At 40.1% G+C, this 17,418-nt stretch overlaps 1 long non-coding RNA gene across 1 annotated transcript in view; it reads right to left on the reverse strand.

Annotated features, from left to right (window-relative positions):
* LOC125087297 (uncharacterized) overlaps positions 1-17,418 on the reverse strand; it is a 156,779-nt gene that overhangs the window by 66,312 nt on the left and 73,049 nt on the right. The window lies entirely within an intron of this gene.

The raw sequence follows: 17,418 nt of genomic DNA on the forward strand, positions 1-17,418 counted from the left end.
ATGTCTTTTGTCTCCGTGTTTTAATACTTTCTTGGAAAGGATTGCTTTTGATGTTTTCTGAACTGAGCATCTGTCAAAACTGAATTGGTCTTTCCTTTAAGGCAATTAAACAGTGTTTCTGATTCTTAATGCCCAAAGAATGGAAAACCAACCCATACCAACCTGAAATTAGGCAAAAGGAACCCAAGGTAATTATATCATTGCAAAAATGTGTTATTGGTTTCACTGAAATACACTAATTCTCTGGAGTATAATTATAAATTTATCTGTACTATGTGATTACTTCAGAGAATCTCAAAAATAACCAATACACCAACAACTTCAGTGAGTTTTCTTTGTGCAGTATTTGTCTGTGGAGAAGTTTGATGTTTTGAGGGACAAGAGGAGACCCATATTAGACTCCATTATTTCTCTTTTTCTATTTCACTTCACTACAAGAACTTCCTTACATTAATGAGATACTAGAATCTTAAGGCAGATCTAAAAATTAAATTGTTTCCATTTTAGCACCAATTTACTCTGCAATTTTAGACATTATTATCTCCTTAAAATCTAGAAATTATGCATTAAATGTACATATTTTCTCAAGGTGAAGTTTGAGCATTGCTAGCAAAATCTTTTGAAGTACATTTAAAAAAATATGATAAGCTGAAGGGAAAGTTATAATACTATGCCCAGAAAATAATCACTAATCTTCCAGTTACCATCATAATTTATATATGATTTGGTAACAGGAAATCATAACATAATGAATAATTTTTCAGTCAAGGGGATAAATATCCTTAACATTTTATTAATTTTCACTGTATTGATTAAGGTGATCAATTCATCCCAGTTTGCCCAGGAAACCCCTCAGTCCTAGGCAAACTGGGGTGTTTGGTCACCCTAGTAATAATTAATTGCTCTTGACTCAGCCCATTTAAGTAACTATAACTCTGGTTATAGTTACTTAAAGCCTCTGGTGAAGGCTTTCATCCTGGTTCACAGCTTGTGTCCTTGAATGGGAGAAGAAGCCAGGGAGATCTTGGGGTCTCTTTTGTAAGAAAACCCATTCATGAGGGCTCTATTCTCATGACCTAAGCACCTTCCAAATGTCTCACCTACTAAAACCATCACGTGTAGGGGTTAAGATTTTAATTAAGATTTAATTAAGATTAAGATTTTAATATATGAATTTTTTAGGCCATACCATCTCTATTTCACTAACTAGAGACAAGCAGAAAAATTAAACAATTTGCCTGAATAAAGAGGTGGAGCACCTGAGTGGCTCGGCTGGTTGAGCATCTGACTCTTCATTTCAGCTCAGGTTATGGTCTCAGAGTTGTGGGATTGAGCCCCATGTCAGGCCCCATGTTTAGCATGGAGTCTGCTAGAGATTCTCTCTCTCTTCTTCTCCCTCTACCCCTCCCCCTGCTCTCTCTTTCTCTCTCTCTCTCTCTCTAAAATAAATAAATCTTTAAGAAAAAAAGACAATTGCATGCGAGGCAACACAGAATAACTTCTCCCCTGCATCTAAATCACCTCGAAAATATTTCAAAATACACATTGCAAATTGATTAGTGCCTACATGTTTTGGTGAGTTACTAACCACAAACGTTTTCATTTGTATTTAGTTTTGACCAACACACACCCAAACCACATAAAGCAGTTAGTAATAAGTTACATTGTTTTCATTCTAGAAACACTTTAAGCAAATAGCACCTATTCTATTACCCAAGACCCAACTAAACAAATAGTTGGCTAACCCAGAGAAATATAAAGTACTGCTTCAGAATTTAATATTTATGGCAACATATTTTCCAACAGTACCATAACATGGTTGAGTGGATTGATCCATCTAATGGATGCCCAGCCAATCAAATACATGCCTTTACTTAATGTTTATTTTTCCATTAATGCTTTTATACACCTACCCTGTTAATGATGCGTGAAATTGAGAACTAAACTTATAAAAATTTATTATTGAGGAATGTAGCAATTGTACATTGGGGGAAGAGGTCTAAAGTTGAGAAGATGGCAAGGACCATAGGAAAAAATGATAAGAGAAAGAGATCCCAGAAAATTTCTTTAGGGCAGAGGTCCTCAAACTCAGCTGCATTTCAGGATCTCCTGGGAGATTTAAAAATTCTAATGGCCAGGTCATGATGGATCAATTAAATCATGGTTTTTGAAGGTCAGGACCCAGGCAAATACATTTGAAAGATCCCCAAATAATTACAACATATAGACAAATTTGAGAACCTATTGTTTCTCAAGTAGCTTCAGGTGAGTGCTTCTATATTTGTATTTTTCCCATATTACTAATTGTTTAATACTGTTGTAAGAATGAATAACAGCTAATTGAAAAGTAAAAGCTTCCAAATGCTTGTGAAGATAAGACTTTCATTTTACCAGACTGGAAGTTCCTTCCAGAAGGACAGCTGAATAAAAACTTAGAGGTAAGACAAATACTGAAATGTATTTCACAAAACTCTGCAAATTTACTTCCACCTAATCTTAGTAAAATCCCTTTCAGTTGCTTAATCAAATATTTTCCCAAGGTGTTATGCTCCTGTAATGCATTTCTATGATAAAAATTTGCCATGTTATTTTAGCCTCTTCATTTCCTTTACCTCTTATCTTAATTTAATTTCTTTTCAGTGTAACAGAATTCATTGTTTATGCACCACACCCAGTGCTCCACGCAATATGTGCCCTCCATAATACCTACCACCAGGCTCCCCCAACCTCCCACCCCCTGCCCCTTCAAAACCCTCAGATTGTTTTTCAGAGTCCATAGTCTCTCATGGTTCATCTCCCCCTCCAATTTCCCTCAGCTCCCTTCTCCTCTCCATTTCCCCATGTCCTCCATGTTATTTCTTATGCTCTACAAAAAAGTGAAACCATATGATAATTGACTTTCTCTGCTTGACTTAATTCACTCAGCATAATCTCTTCCAGTCCTGTCCATGTTGATAAAAAAGTTGGGTATTCATCATTTCTGATGGAGGCATAATACTCCATAGTGTATATGGACCACATCTTCCTTATCCATTCATCCGTTGAAGGTCATCTTGGTTCTTTCCACAGCTTGGCGATCTTGGCCATTGCTGCTATGAACATTGGAGTACAGATGGCCCTTCTTTTCACTACGTCTGTATCTTTGGGGTAAATACCCAGACAAAAGGCTGATATCCAGGATCTATAAAGAACTTCTCAAACTCAAAACACACAAAACAGATAATCATGTCAAAAAATGGGCAGAAGACATGAACAGACACTTCTCCAATGAAGACATACAAACGGCTATCAGACACATGAAAAAATGTTCATCATCTTTTGTTTGTTTGTTTGTTTTCGTTTTGGTTTTTTTTTTTAAGATTTTATTTATTTATTTGAGAGAGAGACAGTGAGGGAGAGCATGAGTGAGGAGAAGGTCAGAGGGAGAAGCAGACTCCCCATGGAGCTGGGAGCCTGATGCGGGACTCGATCCCAGGACCCCGGGATCATGACCCGAGCTGAAGGCAGTCGTCCAACCAACTGAGCCACCCAGGCATCCCATCTTACTTTTTTTTTTTAATAGCAAAGCAAAATAGTAACATATGCAAGTAAGAGATTCATGGGGAAAACATCCCTAAGCCAAGTGACTAAAAAATTTAATTTTTAGGAACACCTAAGTAAATCTTTCCTTAAGGGAATATCAGATTATTTTAGTATTTCCCAAATGCACATTTTACATTTCTCTAATAATCAAGTTAATCAGGCATCACATGGAGGCCAAACAAAAAAATAGCAGCATTAGAAGAAAACAGCAATCAATTGATTGAACCTTCTTGTTAAAAAGATGAAGAAGCTAAAGTCTAGAAAAGTTAGCCCAGCTCTCCTGGGACTCATATATCTCATTCTTACCTATATGTAGCATCCCTGACATATGGAAACATCAGAATTGAAAAAAAGCACCATATAATTTTTAAAACTCATAGCAAATTAAAAATAATAATTCTAAATGTATGAAAAATTGAAAAACCAAAATAATTAAGGTATGAGATTTTAAGGGAACCAATTTGTAAAAATGCTAATAATTGCCAGAGAAAAGTAAGCCTGTGCAATAGGTACTAAAGTTTAAATATTTTTATTTTCTATACAGATGATCTTAAATATAAATTATTTAGAGGCACCTGGGTGGCTCAGTGGGTTAAAGCCTCTGCCTTTGGCTCAGGTCATAATCCCAGGATCCTGGGATCTAGCCCCACATCAGGTTCTCTGCTCGGTAGAGAGCCTGCTTCTCCATCTCTCTTTCTGCCTGCCTCTCTGCCTACCTGTGATCTCTCTGTCAAATAAATAAATGAAATCTTTAAATATATATATATATATGTAAATTATTTAATGATAGCTTTACATAGCATGGAGATTTCTTAAGGTTTACATTGTATCAAATAATATAGCATACCATTTCTTTGGAATTAAAAATAGCATAATTCTAAAAATACATTTTATGGACATTAAGCAACACCATACCATAGTTACATATACACTTCTCTAGCCTTTCACAATAGAACATGGATACTAAATAGTAGCATCATTTTCTGGCTATGTAGTGGATACTGGTGGCCCCAGTGAACCCACACCACCAGGTCTCAGGCCTTTCTGTAGTCTTTCCCACATAGATTCTGAGCTTGACCATGTGGCTTGATTTGGCCAATGGAATATCAACAAGCAAGACACAAGCAGAGATTTAATAAATGCTTACACATGAGGCTTATATCTTCTTAGAATTTCCCTCTAGGAAGCCAGCTGCCATATGAGAAGTTCATTTACCCTGATACTACCACGCTGTGAGGAGGTCTAAGCTAGCCTCACAGAGAGGCCACATGGAAAACTGAGGAACACAGCCAACAGTAATAACTGACGGTCCAGATGTACGACTCTGCTCCAACCATTCCAGCTGGTTTCCAGCCATTCAAGCCAAACAGGCTGAGGCCCCAGACATCATGGAACAGAGATAAGTCAGCCCCAATATTCTGAATCTGAAATTCTGAACCACAAAATTACAAACAAATAAAATGGTTGTTGTTTTAAGCCAGTAAGTTTGGGAGAAGTTTTTCACATGACCATGGATAACAAAACACAGTATTTAAAATAAGAGACCATTATTTGTTCCATGACAATTGCTCATTTAAGTCTGGTCTCAACATTTAAACCAGGATTTTAGTCATTTTAACAGTGAAATTGATCTGTATGGAAGTCCTGGTCCAATAACCATAGATGAAACACCAAAGCATCTAAGAGAAAAGTCAAAATTCTCACTCTTCAGAGATAGCAGAGAGTAAAGCCATTGCCCATGTATGTATGTTTACAGCTCTCCTCTCTGGCTCTTCACAATGGGGACCAAGCAGTGTAACTCCAACCCGAAAAGCAGGGACATCCTCTGCTCTTCCCTCAAGCACACCAGAATGCCCACGTAAATTCTCCTTCTTCTTATCTTTGAGTTTTGATTCCTTCTGACTCTGTCTTTAAGTTCCCCATTCCAGGGACATTAGCAACTTCTCTATAAATATGCTAATGGTAAGTATCACGCAGATCAAGAGCTTCACTGAAAGGTGATCTGTTTTCAATGTAGGCGAGCAATGTTCTCCTTCCCTTAGAAACTATAAGGCCTCTTACAAATTAAGATGATCATGTTTATCAGGTAGCTCTTAGTTATAACTTTTAACTTTTTAAGTCATTATGACCCTTGACCATTGTCCATTCATTCTAGGCATGTCTCTTTAGTATACTATTATAGCAATAAGTGCTTTCAAGATTTTTGGTGTTTGTATACACCCTCTGAAGTGTTTTGTTGGTTATTTGTATATCAAAACAATGTTGGTTTCTCTTCCTCACTACATGACTGAGATCATTCCCATGTGGGCGAGTCATTCACCATCTCATTTATGCTATCACAACATCTATATGTCACCTTATTTCTGAAGAGGATGAGTGCGTTTCTAAAATATATTTGCAGTGAGGTCATGCAGAAAGGAAAAGATGACAGTGCCTCTGATATACTTCATGATCTGACCTAAATTGGGAGTTTTACTGAAAAACTCTTGAGTATATGTGTCTGTGTATGTGTCTGTGTCTGTGTGTGTGTGTGTGTGTGTTTGTTATACCAGTACATGGACTGTCCTATGCACCAAAACTCTTTAAAATTTAAATTAGAAACCATCTAATAAAATTATGAATCACTGAAAAAAACTATATGCCAATTTTTGCTAGTTTTAAAGTATGCATACACAACGGGCAGAAGACATGAACAGGCACTTCTCCAAAGAAGACATACAAATGGCTAACGGACACATGAAAAAATGTTCATCATTAGCCATCAGGGAAATTCAAATCAAAATTTGAAAAGGTGAAATACCACCTTACACCAGTTAAAATGGCAAAACTTGACAAAGCAAGAAACAACAAATGTTGGAGAGGTTGTGGAGAAAGGGGAACACTCTTACACTGTTGGTGGGAATGCAAGGTTGTACAGCCACTTTGAAAAACAGTGTGGAGGTTCCTCAAAAATAGAGGAATATAGATAAATAGAGGAATATAGAATATAGGAAAATAGAGCTACCCTACGACCCAGCAATTGCACTACTGGGTATTTAACCCAAAGATACAGTTGTAGTGAAAAGAAGGGCCACATGCACCCCGATGTTCAGAGCAGCAATGCCAACAACAGCCAAACTATAGAAGAGCCGAGATGCCCTTCAACAGAAAAATGGATAAAGAAGATGAAAGAAGATGTGGTACATATATACAATGGAAAATTAATCAGCCATCAGAAAGGATGAATACCCAAATTTTGCATCAACATGGATGGGACTGGAAGAGATGATGCTAAGTGAAATAATTCAAGTAAAGAAAGTCAATTATACGGTTTCACTTATTTGTTGAACATAAGAAATAGCATGGAGTACATTAGGAGAAGGAAGGGAAAAATGAAGGGGGGATGGGAATCAGAGGGGGAGATAAACCATGAGAGACTATGGACTCTGAAAAACAAACTGAGGGTTTTAGAGGGAAGGGGGGTGGGTGGGTTAGCCCGGTAATGGGTATTAAGGAGGGCACAGATTGCATGGAGCACTGGGTGTCACACACACACAAAATAAAAGTAAGAAGCATTAAAAAAAATAAAAGTGGGGGTCAGAAATTGGGTGGCCTGCTAACCCTCTGTGTCCACCAAATTATCTAAACAACTTACAGCTCAGGGGAAAAGTCATGAGGAGAAGGGGCACTTGAGACTGCTCTGGAATTCAAAACAATCACATCTTCATCACAGAGCAGACAGTAGTGTCCACAGGCTCTCAATGGGGATTTTAATTTTTCTTAGAGACAAAACAAAAATGTATTTAAAATAATGAAGATTAACACAGGCAACACGTTCTTATGAACTCTTGCTGATGATCTTTATCTAAGGTGAAGTCCAGAATGTAGTGTGAAATCTGAATGTATACTCTACTAGAATAATACAAAGGAATCAGAAATACGCACTCAGGACTAGAGAGGGACAGGCTTTTATGACTAAAAGCTACCTTCCCATTACCCAAACCTAAGCATTCAATCCTCTGTGCCCAGAGGTCAACACCAGGGAAGGGATTAACAAATTCCAAAACTATAGGACCTCGCCCCTTAGTCTGTCCAGTTAGACCTTACACTCACTTCTATCAGAGTTATCTCCCCCTTACACTCAGAGAATAAGAAAGAAAAAGAAGGACAAGGAGAAGATCATAATGATGGATGAGCCATAGTTACACAAAATATGCTCCAGAGTCATAAATTACAAATATTTTGTCCAGAGTGTCATCACAAAAATATTGTGAAAGTGTCCATTTATCATTTCCAACATTCTGGGAAGCAGTAGTTTGGGGTCAACATCTAATCCCAAGACTTACACGTTTATCAGTGCTTCTGAAAACTTAATGTGTGTGTATCTGTGTACACACACACACACACACACACACACACATATTAAATCTGATGATCATGTTAAAATTGCAGATTCTGGGTTTCTAGTAGGTCTGGGTTGGAGGTCCAAGAATCTGCATTACTCACAAGCTACCAGATGATGCTGAACCTCTTGATCCAGAAACCACACTTTAAGTAGCAAGATGAGTTCAACTCATTAACCATTGGTAAATCCCCTAGACTGAGTGTCTTATCCACAAGCCAGTCTCAATAGATTTGGTGTAGATTGAACTGGAAGAAAAATACAGTAGGAAAGGTGGCATCATTAGAATCTAATTCGTACCGTTTTGCTCAAGGCAAGAGAAACTTGCAAGAGTGCTCCCTGATTAAGGAAAGACTTCAAGAAGGGGTTTCTTGGTTCTGGTCAAGAGTGGAAATCAGAATGAAGTCAGGAAACCGAGGAGATTGATCACTTTGTCCCAGATTATTCCTGGTCTCACTGCATGAGTACATGACATGAAAATTTCACCACTAACCAGACTTATTGGAGAGGGTGAAAAACACCTGTCAGAAGTTGTCCATCATGCTTCTAACATAGCACTAAAAAGCACACCACTATTTACATAGGAGTATTCACCTATAAAATTCTTCCTCAATTCTCTTCAATACCATTTTATTATTCAGTGAACTAAACAATGGCTGAAGTTTTAAGACAAACAAAAATAACTCTGTGAAATTATGTCCCGTTCCACACACACCAGCTTGACCTGGCTGCTTTCATTATGGTTATTAATTTTACCATTCTTTGTTTTCAAGAAATTCACAAATGAGTTGGAATTAAGAACCAATCGGGACACATTTATTAAGCTTCTGACACATGACTGCTCTGAAGCCAGTCATGATTAGGAAGACAAAATAAGGAAGATCATGAGGTCAGAACTTCTGAGAAGGATATTAAAATGCACAAAACCATCCCTTTGCCCAACTGTAATTCCTGTCACCCATACACATAGTAAGTAGTCATAATAATTATACCTTTCCTGGTGTTGTGATAAGGAAACCTACTGGAGCTGCAATACAAAAAGAAAGCATGTCTCTCCAGTAAAGCTCTTTCTATCCTTTTGAAATTTCCTCCCACACTCAACAAAAACTGCATAAAGTCATCCATGACCCTGGCCCATTTCCACCAAGTCAACTCCTATGACTGGGCCTCCCACCCTTCTCGGGTATCAAGGCATTACCATATGGCCTTCCTCTCATGAGGCCCAGCTTGTTTTTCCAGAGGCCAAGAGTCATTACCTGAATGGCAGGTTTGCAATGCAAGCTGCCTTAATGTAGGGCTTTGTAGACATCACGCCTGGGCTGTCATTAGTGTCCTCTGAAAATAATAATCAACTGGCAGACCAAAAAAGGACATTCCAAAAAAAACTCATTAATTCAAGTGTTTGGGGAAGCCATTGAAAATCTAAATTTATTTATCTTTCAGTTATTCAAAGAAAGGTCTAACGTACCCACGGCCATAATAGTCACCTAAAAGTTTATGAACTACACTTGCTACAATGCTGAGATTTGGGAGAAGTTACACACCTGTGGGCTGGCAGCTCTGAGGAAGGAGGTAGCACCTTTAATCATTCCTGCCTGGACATCAGGCTGAGCCATATTATGGGGACATGGGTAATTCCATTTCTCACTCTGTCCCCTCTTCTTCCCTCTACCATGTTAGGTGGTACGAAAGTTGTGGAAGAAGCCTCTCTGCAGGAGAGAAGGCATCATCATCTGTCTTCCTCCTCTGCCCCCAGCTCTAATATGGATGCACCTGAGGCCAGTAGGCAAGAGAGGAGATGACAGCACTCAAGTCTTCTCTCTTCCACCCCATCCACACTGTTCCTTGGCCAGCCAGAGGTCGGAGTGACCAGGATGGATTCTGTGTCAGACCATACTGGGGCTGCCTTTGAATACCAGATGTCCAGAGTCTGTTCCCTCCCTGAACACAGGAAGCAGAAGGTAGAAATAAATCCCCCAGGGACAAGCACAGGCCTGCTAACTATTTTACAGCAGGCAAAAGTTAATGTTAAAACCACAGCCTCCAGAAAGGTGCCTACAATGTTTTCAGGCAACTGGCAGAAGGAAGGTGGGAGCCTGCATCTCTGGACAAGCCAGATACCCATATGGGGTCCAGACACTGGGCAGGCTGGGTAGGAGGGACCCACAGGACACCTGAAGTAGGGCAATGATGGAGGGTAGGGTCAGGAGCTGAGTTCAAGGCTTTGATACACAAATATGCTCTGCCAGTTTCTTCCTGATAGTCCTTGGAATTAGGGAACCCTCCCCACCTCACCTACCAGGAGCATGTCAAGGGGAGAATTCAGAGCCCATCCTCATAATCCTCTAGAAATAAAAGTTTCTAAGTGGCTCTGCTATGCTTAAAGGATCCAAAAGATATCTAGAAGGCCCTCCTGTGCTTGTGTGAGTCCCACAGCAAGGGGAGGCTTGGAGGCCTCTCAGATATTCCCTTCCTGCCCCCCAGCTTCGTGTTGGTGCTTCGAAGCAACCTCTGGCATTTAGGTATTTACATTTAGGTATTTACATAGAATCGTCTTGGTATAAAAGCTTCTCCTGCTCTTGGTGTCCTCTAGCTTCCTTCCCCTCTGCAGCAGCCCCAGATGAAGGTTTCTTTGCAGGAGGGAGAGTGGTATGTAGCTTCCACTATCAGAAGCTGGGAGGGGAAGGGGGAGTTTAAGAGGAGGGACTGAAATCACAGGCAGCAACTGTGTTACCTCAGTTTCCCCCAAACCCACTCAAACTTGAAAGAGACAGAATCATTCACAGAAAGAGTACAAAGATGGGTTTGAGATCAGGCAATAGACAAAAAAGTTCCAGCTCCTGCCCTTACACCAATCCCTTCTCTGAACGCTGGCTCCCTCTGCAAGCAACTTGTCAGAGTTTATTTCCATATTGGCATCTGTGTCCTCAAGGCATCCAAGTATCTTGTGTATCTTTCAACAGATCAAAAGGTAGAAAGAAAAATGTTCTTGGCTCAACTCCTAGAAAAACCTTAAACCAGATTTTCCTGGGCTCTTTCAGGCCAGTCAGTGCCTGTTATTCTATATTGTGGCATTTTTCTTTTAAAATATGGATTAAATGGCATGACAAATGAAAAGATTAAAAGTTCGCAAATCCAGCAGTGCTGGTTTCTAAACTTCTGCGTTATCTCCTTATAAACGTCTATGGATTTTTATCAGCATTTCTGCTCTTCGGGGCACAGCCTTGCTTACAGGGAAAACAGAAATTCTGAGCTTTCCAAGCAGAGGAGGACAACACTGGTCAGGAATGTTGTAAGGGGGACTGCCATTAATTCTAAACCGGAGTAGAACCAGATGGCAGACATTTGGGTTTGATTATTCTCTTGTTCCTGAAACTAATATTAAGTGTATTGTTAACTAACTGGAATTTAAATTAAAAGTTTAAAAAAAAATCCTGATTGGGGTACCTGAGTGGCTCAGTTGGTTAGGCGACTGCCTTCAGCTCGGATCATGATCCTGAAGTCCCAGGATCGAGTCCCGCATCGGGCTCCCTGCTCGGCGGGGAGTCTGCTTCTCCCTTCTGACCCTCTCCCCTCTCATGCTCTCTCTCACGCTCTCTCTCTCTCTCAAGTAAATAAATAAAACCTTAAAAAATAAACCTGATTATTCTCTTATTCATTAGTAGAGTTCACACTTATAAATATAAAATAACTGATATAGGGAAGATATTAGCTGGTTTTTAAATATCTATAGGTACCTATAGGTTGGCCAAATTATAAATAAAGTTTCATTAGGACACAGCCACACCCACTTGTTTGCACATTGTCTGTGGCTGCTTTCGTCTACGGCAGCAGAGCTGAATAGTTACAACTGAGTTTCTCTGCCCCACAAAGCTTAAAATAGTTACCATCTGGCCTTTACAGAAAGAAATCTGCCAACCTTGCCTACAGACGTTACCAGGAGAAAATGAGTTGAAATTACAGCAGAAACAGGCCCAACTATAACATCTCTGCCAGGGAAAGGGGACAGATTATTGTACCTTTCTGACAGCTGAGAGTGCTTTTCACTCTTTGCACACTACTAACCAGGAACATGGCCAACTTAAAGAGCACCTGAATAATTCAGGGCTCGTGTAATAACTTAAAGAGATGGGAAAGTATCTGTTCTTCCCCCAGGAAATTCATGCCTAACTGCAAAAATAATATAAAAAATATATTTTGTTTTTTACTTTAAAAGTTGTAGTTTCCCCTGTTTTTCAGGAGGACTGGTCAACTGTTGCTCACCAATGAACAATGCTGTTCTTTGCAAAATGCCAATTTGCACAGAGTGGGAAGGATGGGAATGGTGACTCACAAGCTTAGGTGCCTCCCCTCCCCCACCCTCCACTAGGAGCTTCCGAAAGGTGCCTTTATTGGATAAGAAGGGCAAGGGCACCCCCTGCTGACCAGAGAGGCAACTTGGGCCTGAACTCAATATTCTTTTTCCTGATGGGGGGGGGTCTCAGGTTAGACAAGGATCAATATCCACATAGTCCCGTGAGGGCATAAAAGGATACCAAACGTTCACAATTAATGCCCAAGGCAGCTGTAAATCTTAGTAGTTTGTTTAACATGTACGGTAGCAAAAAAGAAAAACGACCACCAAAACAGATGTTCACGTCTCCTCTTTAAATTTCCCTCTCCACTAAATATAAACAAAAATACAGCCTTCTACAACAGCTCATTGTACACAAATTCCTTTAACAACAACGAATTTAACTACTTATTTGAAATCAAATGCTGGCCAAGGATTTTGTTCGAAATAGGCCAAACTATATGAAACTGCTGATATTCCACTTGCTTGACCCACAAAAATGACAATTTCATATGTAATGAGTCCATCAACAACAACTGACAAAGATACACAGAAGTCAGAAGACGGACTTCCCTTTCTGATCAACAGACACAGTAATTGGAACCTGGGGATACAGGACCTAAATCCTCTGTCCTCACAATTCTCCCCTGGGGCAACCTCAGAATTCCTCTGACCAATAAAAACAGAGGCTGGGATTTTAAAGTATCTTTCTTGTCATTTAGGCAACCCTCCTCCATATGATGCTTTAGCATTTTTTAAAATCAGTCTTCTTTTTTTAACACAAGTGTCCTAATTAAAGAGCTTCTGGGAAGAGGAGGTTGTAAAATCGTGGTCTCGGCATTGCCTCACTCTCTGAGGCTCTACAGGAAAAGGAATGTTGGGCAGCCTGTGAAGTGAAACCCCCACTGACCATGACTGTGAGATGGCAGTGGTGTCTACACCGTGCAGACGCCATGTAGTCGAGGACTAGGATCAAGACAGATGCAGACAGTGCCACAGACCAAGTGTCAGGAGGGCAAGGACTTCTGACTTGAAAAAAGAGAATCTGGGAAGCAAACATTTAAAAGGTTTGAATACCGGGGCATCTGGGTGACTCAGTGGGTTAAAGCCTCTGCCTTCAGCTCAGGTCATGATCCCAGGGTCCTGGGATCAAGCCCCACATCAGGCTCTCTGCTCAGCAGGGAGCTTGCTTCCCTTCCTCTCTCTGCCTGTCTCTCTGCCTGCTTGTGATCTCTGTCTGTCAAATAAATAAATAAAATCTTTTTTAAAAAATAAAAATAAAAGTTTTGAATACCAAGCAAATTAGAATGTGGACTCATTAATGCATCTGAGTTTTGAAATAAAAATTGATGTGGATCTGGATGTCTTAACCACAGCAGCCAAGACAACAATCATTCTTGTGGGCCCGTTTTTCAGCACCCACTGTTAGCTACAAAAACCATAAGAGTTATGGGAAATAATCTGAATTATCTGAAGTAAAATAACAGCGAAAGAAGATGGGCAGGACAGCAACTCAGTCACACAATACTCTTAAAAGAACTTAGTAGGACCTTGAAGGTAAGTTCCAAGTAGACTGATTTGAAGGATCAAGTCAGAAGTAGTATGAATGCCCATACCCTGAGCTAGTTCAAGATTTTGGAACATCCCTTAAAATGTCCATGTTGATGTAAAACAACGGTCCCTAGGTTAAAAACACAAAGGATTGTGGCTTCTGATTTCTTAAATTTGAAAACACTGTGGCCAAATGCCATCCTCTAGGACAAAAACACTGAACACAGTAAAAGCCTGAATTCTGTCCTTAGCTTATGACATCAAGCCCCTTGGAGATTCCAGTGTGCAGCTTAATGACAGAAACCAAAGGATTTCTTGAGTCTAATTATAGTTCAGTATAAGCTTGGGAATTTTTAAGTAAAAAAGAATAAAGAAAATCCCACAGCTACGTAATATAGTCATTATAAGAGCAAAGCACAATGCCAATCGCCCAGCAGAGGGAGCAAGAGATAAATAAATACTTCTTTTAAAGATGCAAGGCGGAGGGCCTCCTGGGTGGTTCAGTTGATTAAGTGTTGGACTTTTTTTTTTTTTTTTTTTTTTTTTTTTTTAGTGCTGGACTTTTGATTTTGTCTGTCATGATCTCAGGCTCTTGAGAGGAAAGCTCATGTGGGGCTCCACGCTTGGAGGGGAATCTGCTTCTCTGCCTCTCCCTCTGCCCCAGTACCCCCCTACCACCACTCACGCGCACATACGCTCTCTCGCGCGCTTCCTCTATCTAAAATAAATAAATAAGCCTTTGCAGAAAAAAATAAAGTTGCAACATGGAATTTAAGACTTTGGACCCCAAATGATTCATTTTTATCTTCGATGATACTATTTCCTGAAAAGTGAAGAAACTTGGTCACAGCAACACAGAGCAAAATCCTGTATCTCTTGACTCCAGGTTCTGTGTTCTTTCCCATGACAAAGCTAACATGAAATGATTGTTTTATGTTCATTTACCTACAGAAACATGCAGTCAAAATTCCTTCACTGAATAAGGAACATAGTAAAACACATTTTAATCGGGGGTGGACACCTTAAAAACAGAAAGGAGTTTAAAGAAAAATACAGAGAATTGTCTTCCTCTTTAAAAGATAAATTGGATCCCTCATACTAATTCATTCATTCATTTATTAACTATTAACTGTGCACGTACTATGTTAGACTTTATATCCAGACCTCACCAGAGATCTCTGCACTGCCCTGTGTTGAAGCTGGGGATATTTTAGCCCCTTCTTCAGATAGCCCACTTCGTGGGATACAGTGCTGGATATTATTGTGCCATGTCCTTATGTGGCTGTCAGTGTCACATTCACGGCTATAGGGGCACACTAGTTCATTGGTACTCACAGTGGGGAAGATAGAATATTTCTGGAGGAACATTCCAGAGCCCCTGCATTATATACACTTAGCCATTCAAAGCACTTTTGGTGGCCAAGGTCCATTCCTCAAACTTCAAGGTTGTTCCTCAGACAAACTTTATGTTATCAGTCCACTTAAGGTTGAAAAGGAGCTAAGAGAATAGAGTCATATAAACCCCAGTAACAAGAGAACCCCTATTCATTTACAGTGAAAGTGGTGATGGTGTTTGACCACTATCTGGTGTACCTTGTCTTATGACCACTGTGCCTACAAACTACATTAGAGATCAGATAATTGCTTGGTGATCATGGAATAAAGGCAAAGGCTTTATTCTTTATTATGAATAAGCTTGAAAGGCATTTTTTGAAGGAAAGTGAAAGCGGCTGCTTCAGTACCATGTAACACTCTGTTGGGATGAGAATACTATCTCTGCCAGATGGTGCCTGCTGCATAATATTCTGCTGTCTGTGCCAGACCCCACCTATGTGCCACTTTCTCCAGGTGCTCCCATGTACATCCACTTGCAAGCCCTACGCTAGCCTCTCTGCCTATGCTGTGAATCCTCAGGGGAAAACACGCTTACTCATATTTGTACCTGGATGACACTAGGTTCCCAGAATTCCTAATGATCAGATGGGTGGAAGGAAGGAAGGAAGGAAGGAGGGAAGGAAAGAAGGAAGGGGTGGGTGCGTGAGTGAAGGGCAACTCCAGTTACCCAGACTCTGCCTCCGTTACCAGAGTCCTTAGCTTCTGACCCCATTTGGGAAGTGTTAGGGGTCTCACTTTGAGTCATTACTAGTTTGTTCTGTAGCTTCAATTTCTTTGCATTCAAGTGTGTGTGTGTGTGTGCGTGTGTGTGTGTGACCACTGGAACTACATCCCCCTCTCAAATGAAGGGGTAAAGAAGAAGTGGTGTGTTGCCTATTCTGCTCATTTAAAATCACTGTTTATAAAGTGAGGCCTGTATGTATCTTTCAAAAGATAATAGGGGATTACTCCACGGGCAAATTTCATTGGCTGCCCATATTATAGAGACTAAAAGCCAGAGTCCTTGCAGGACAAGGCTGTCCGCACACCATAACCATTTACCTGTGGCCTCCTTTCCCCTTGGTCTTGATCCTTCCATCCCTCAGCACCAGCTTGGGTTGTGAGGGGCCACTGCTCTACCCACACTGGAAGGTCCCTGCCCTATATTTCTACACAGCTCTTGCGGACATTGCTGCTATAAACATTGGAGTGCAAGTGCCCCTTTGGGTCAGTACATTTGTATCCTTGGGGTAAATACCTAGTGTGCAATTTTTGGGTCGTAGGGTAGCTCTATTTTTAACTTTTTGAGGAATCTCCATACTGTTTTCCAGAGTGGCTGCACCAGCTTGCATTCCCACCAACAGTGTAGGAGGGTTCCCCTTGTCTGCATCCTCACCAACATCTGTTGTTTCCTGAGTTATTAATTTTAACCATTCTGAGCACTGTGAGGTGGTATCTCATTGTGGTTTTGATTTCTATTTCCCTAACTCGCCTTGTCCTCCATGCTATTTGTTATGCTCCACAAATAAGTGAAACCATATGATAATTGACTCTCTCTGCTTGACTTATTTCGCTCAGCATAATTCTATTTCCCTGATGCTGAGTGATATTGAGCATTTTTTTTTTCATGTGTCTGTTGGCCCTTTTTATGTCTTCTTTGGGAAAATGTCTGTTCATGTCTTCTGCGCATTTCTTGACTGGCTTATTTGTTTTTTGGGTCTTGATTTTGATAAGTTCTTTATAAATTCTGGATACTAGCCCTTTATCTGATAAGTCATTTGCAAATATCTTCCCCCCACTCCACAGATTGCCTTTTAGTGTTGCTGACTGTTTACTTTGCTGTGCAAAAGCATCTTATCTTGATGAAGTCCCACTAGTTCATTTTTGTTTTGTTTCCCTGACCTTTGGAGACATGCCTAGCAATAAGCTGCTGTGGCCGAGGTCAAACAGGTTGTTGCCTATGTTCTCCTCTAGGATGTTGATAGATTCCTATCCCGCATTTAGGTCTTCTGTCCATTTTGAGTTTATTTTTGTGTATGGTATAAGAAAGTGGTCTGGTTTCATTCTTCTGCATGTGACTGTCCAATGTTCCCAACATCACTTTAACATCTAGTTAAAGAGACTATCTTTTTTCCATTGGGTATTCTTCCCTGCTTCATCGAAGATTAACTGACCATAGAGTTGAGGGTCCACTTTT

The sequence above is a fragment of the Lutra lutra genome, chromosome 16 (assembly GCF_902655055.1).
Source record: "Lutra lutra chromosome 16, mLutLut1.2, whole genome shotgun sequence".
NCBI lineage: Eukaryota > Metazoa > Chordata > Mammalia > Carnivora > Mustelidae > Lutra > Lutra lutra.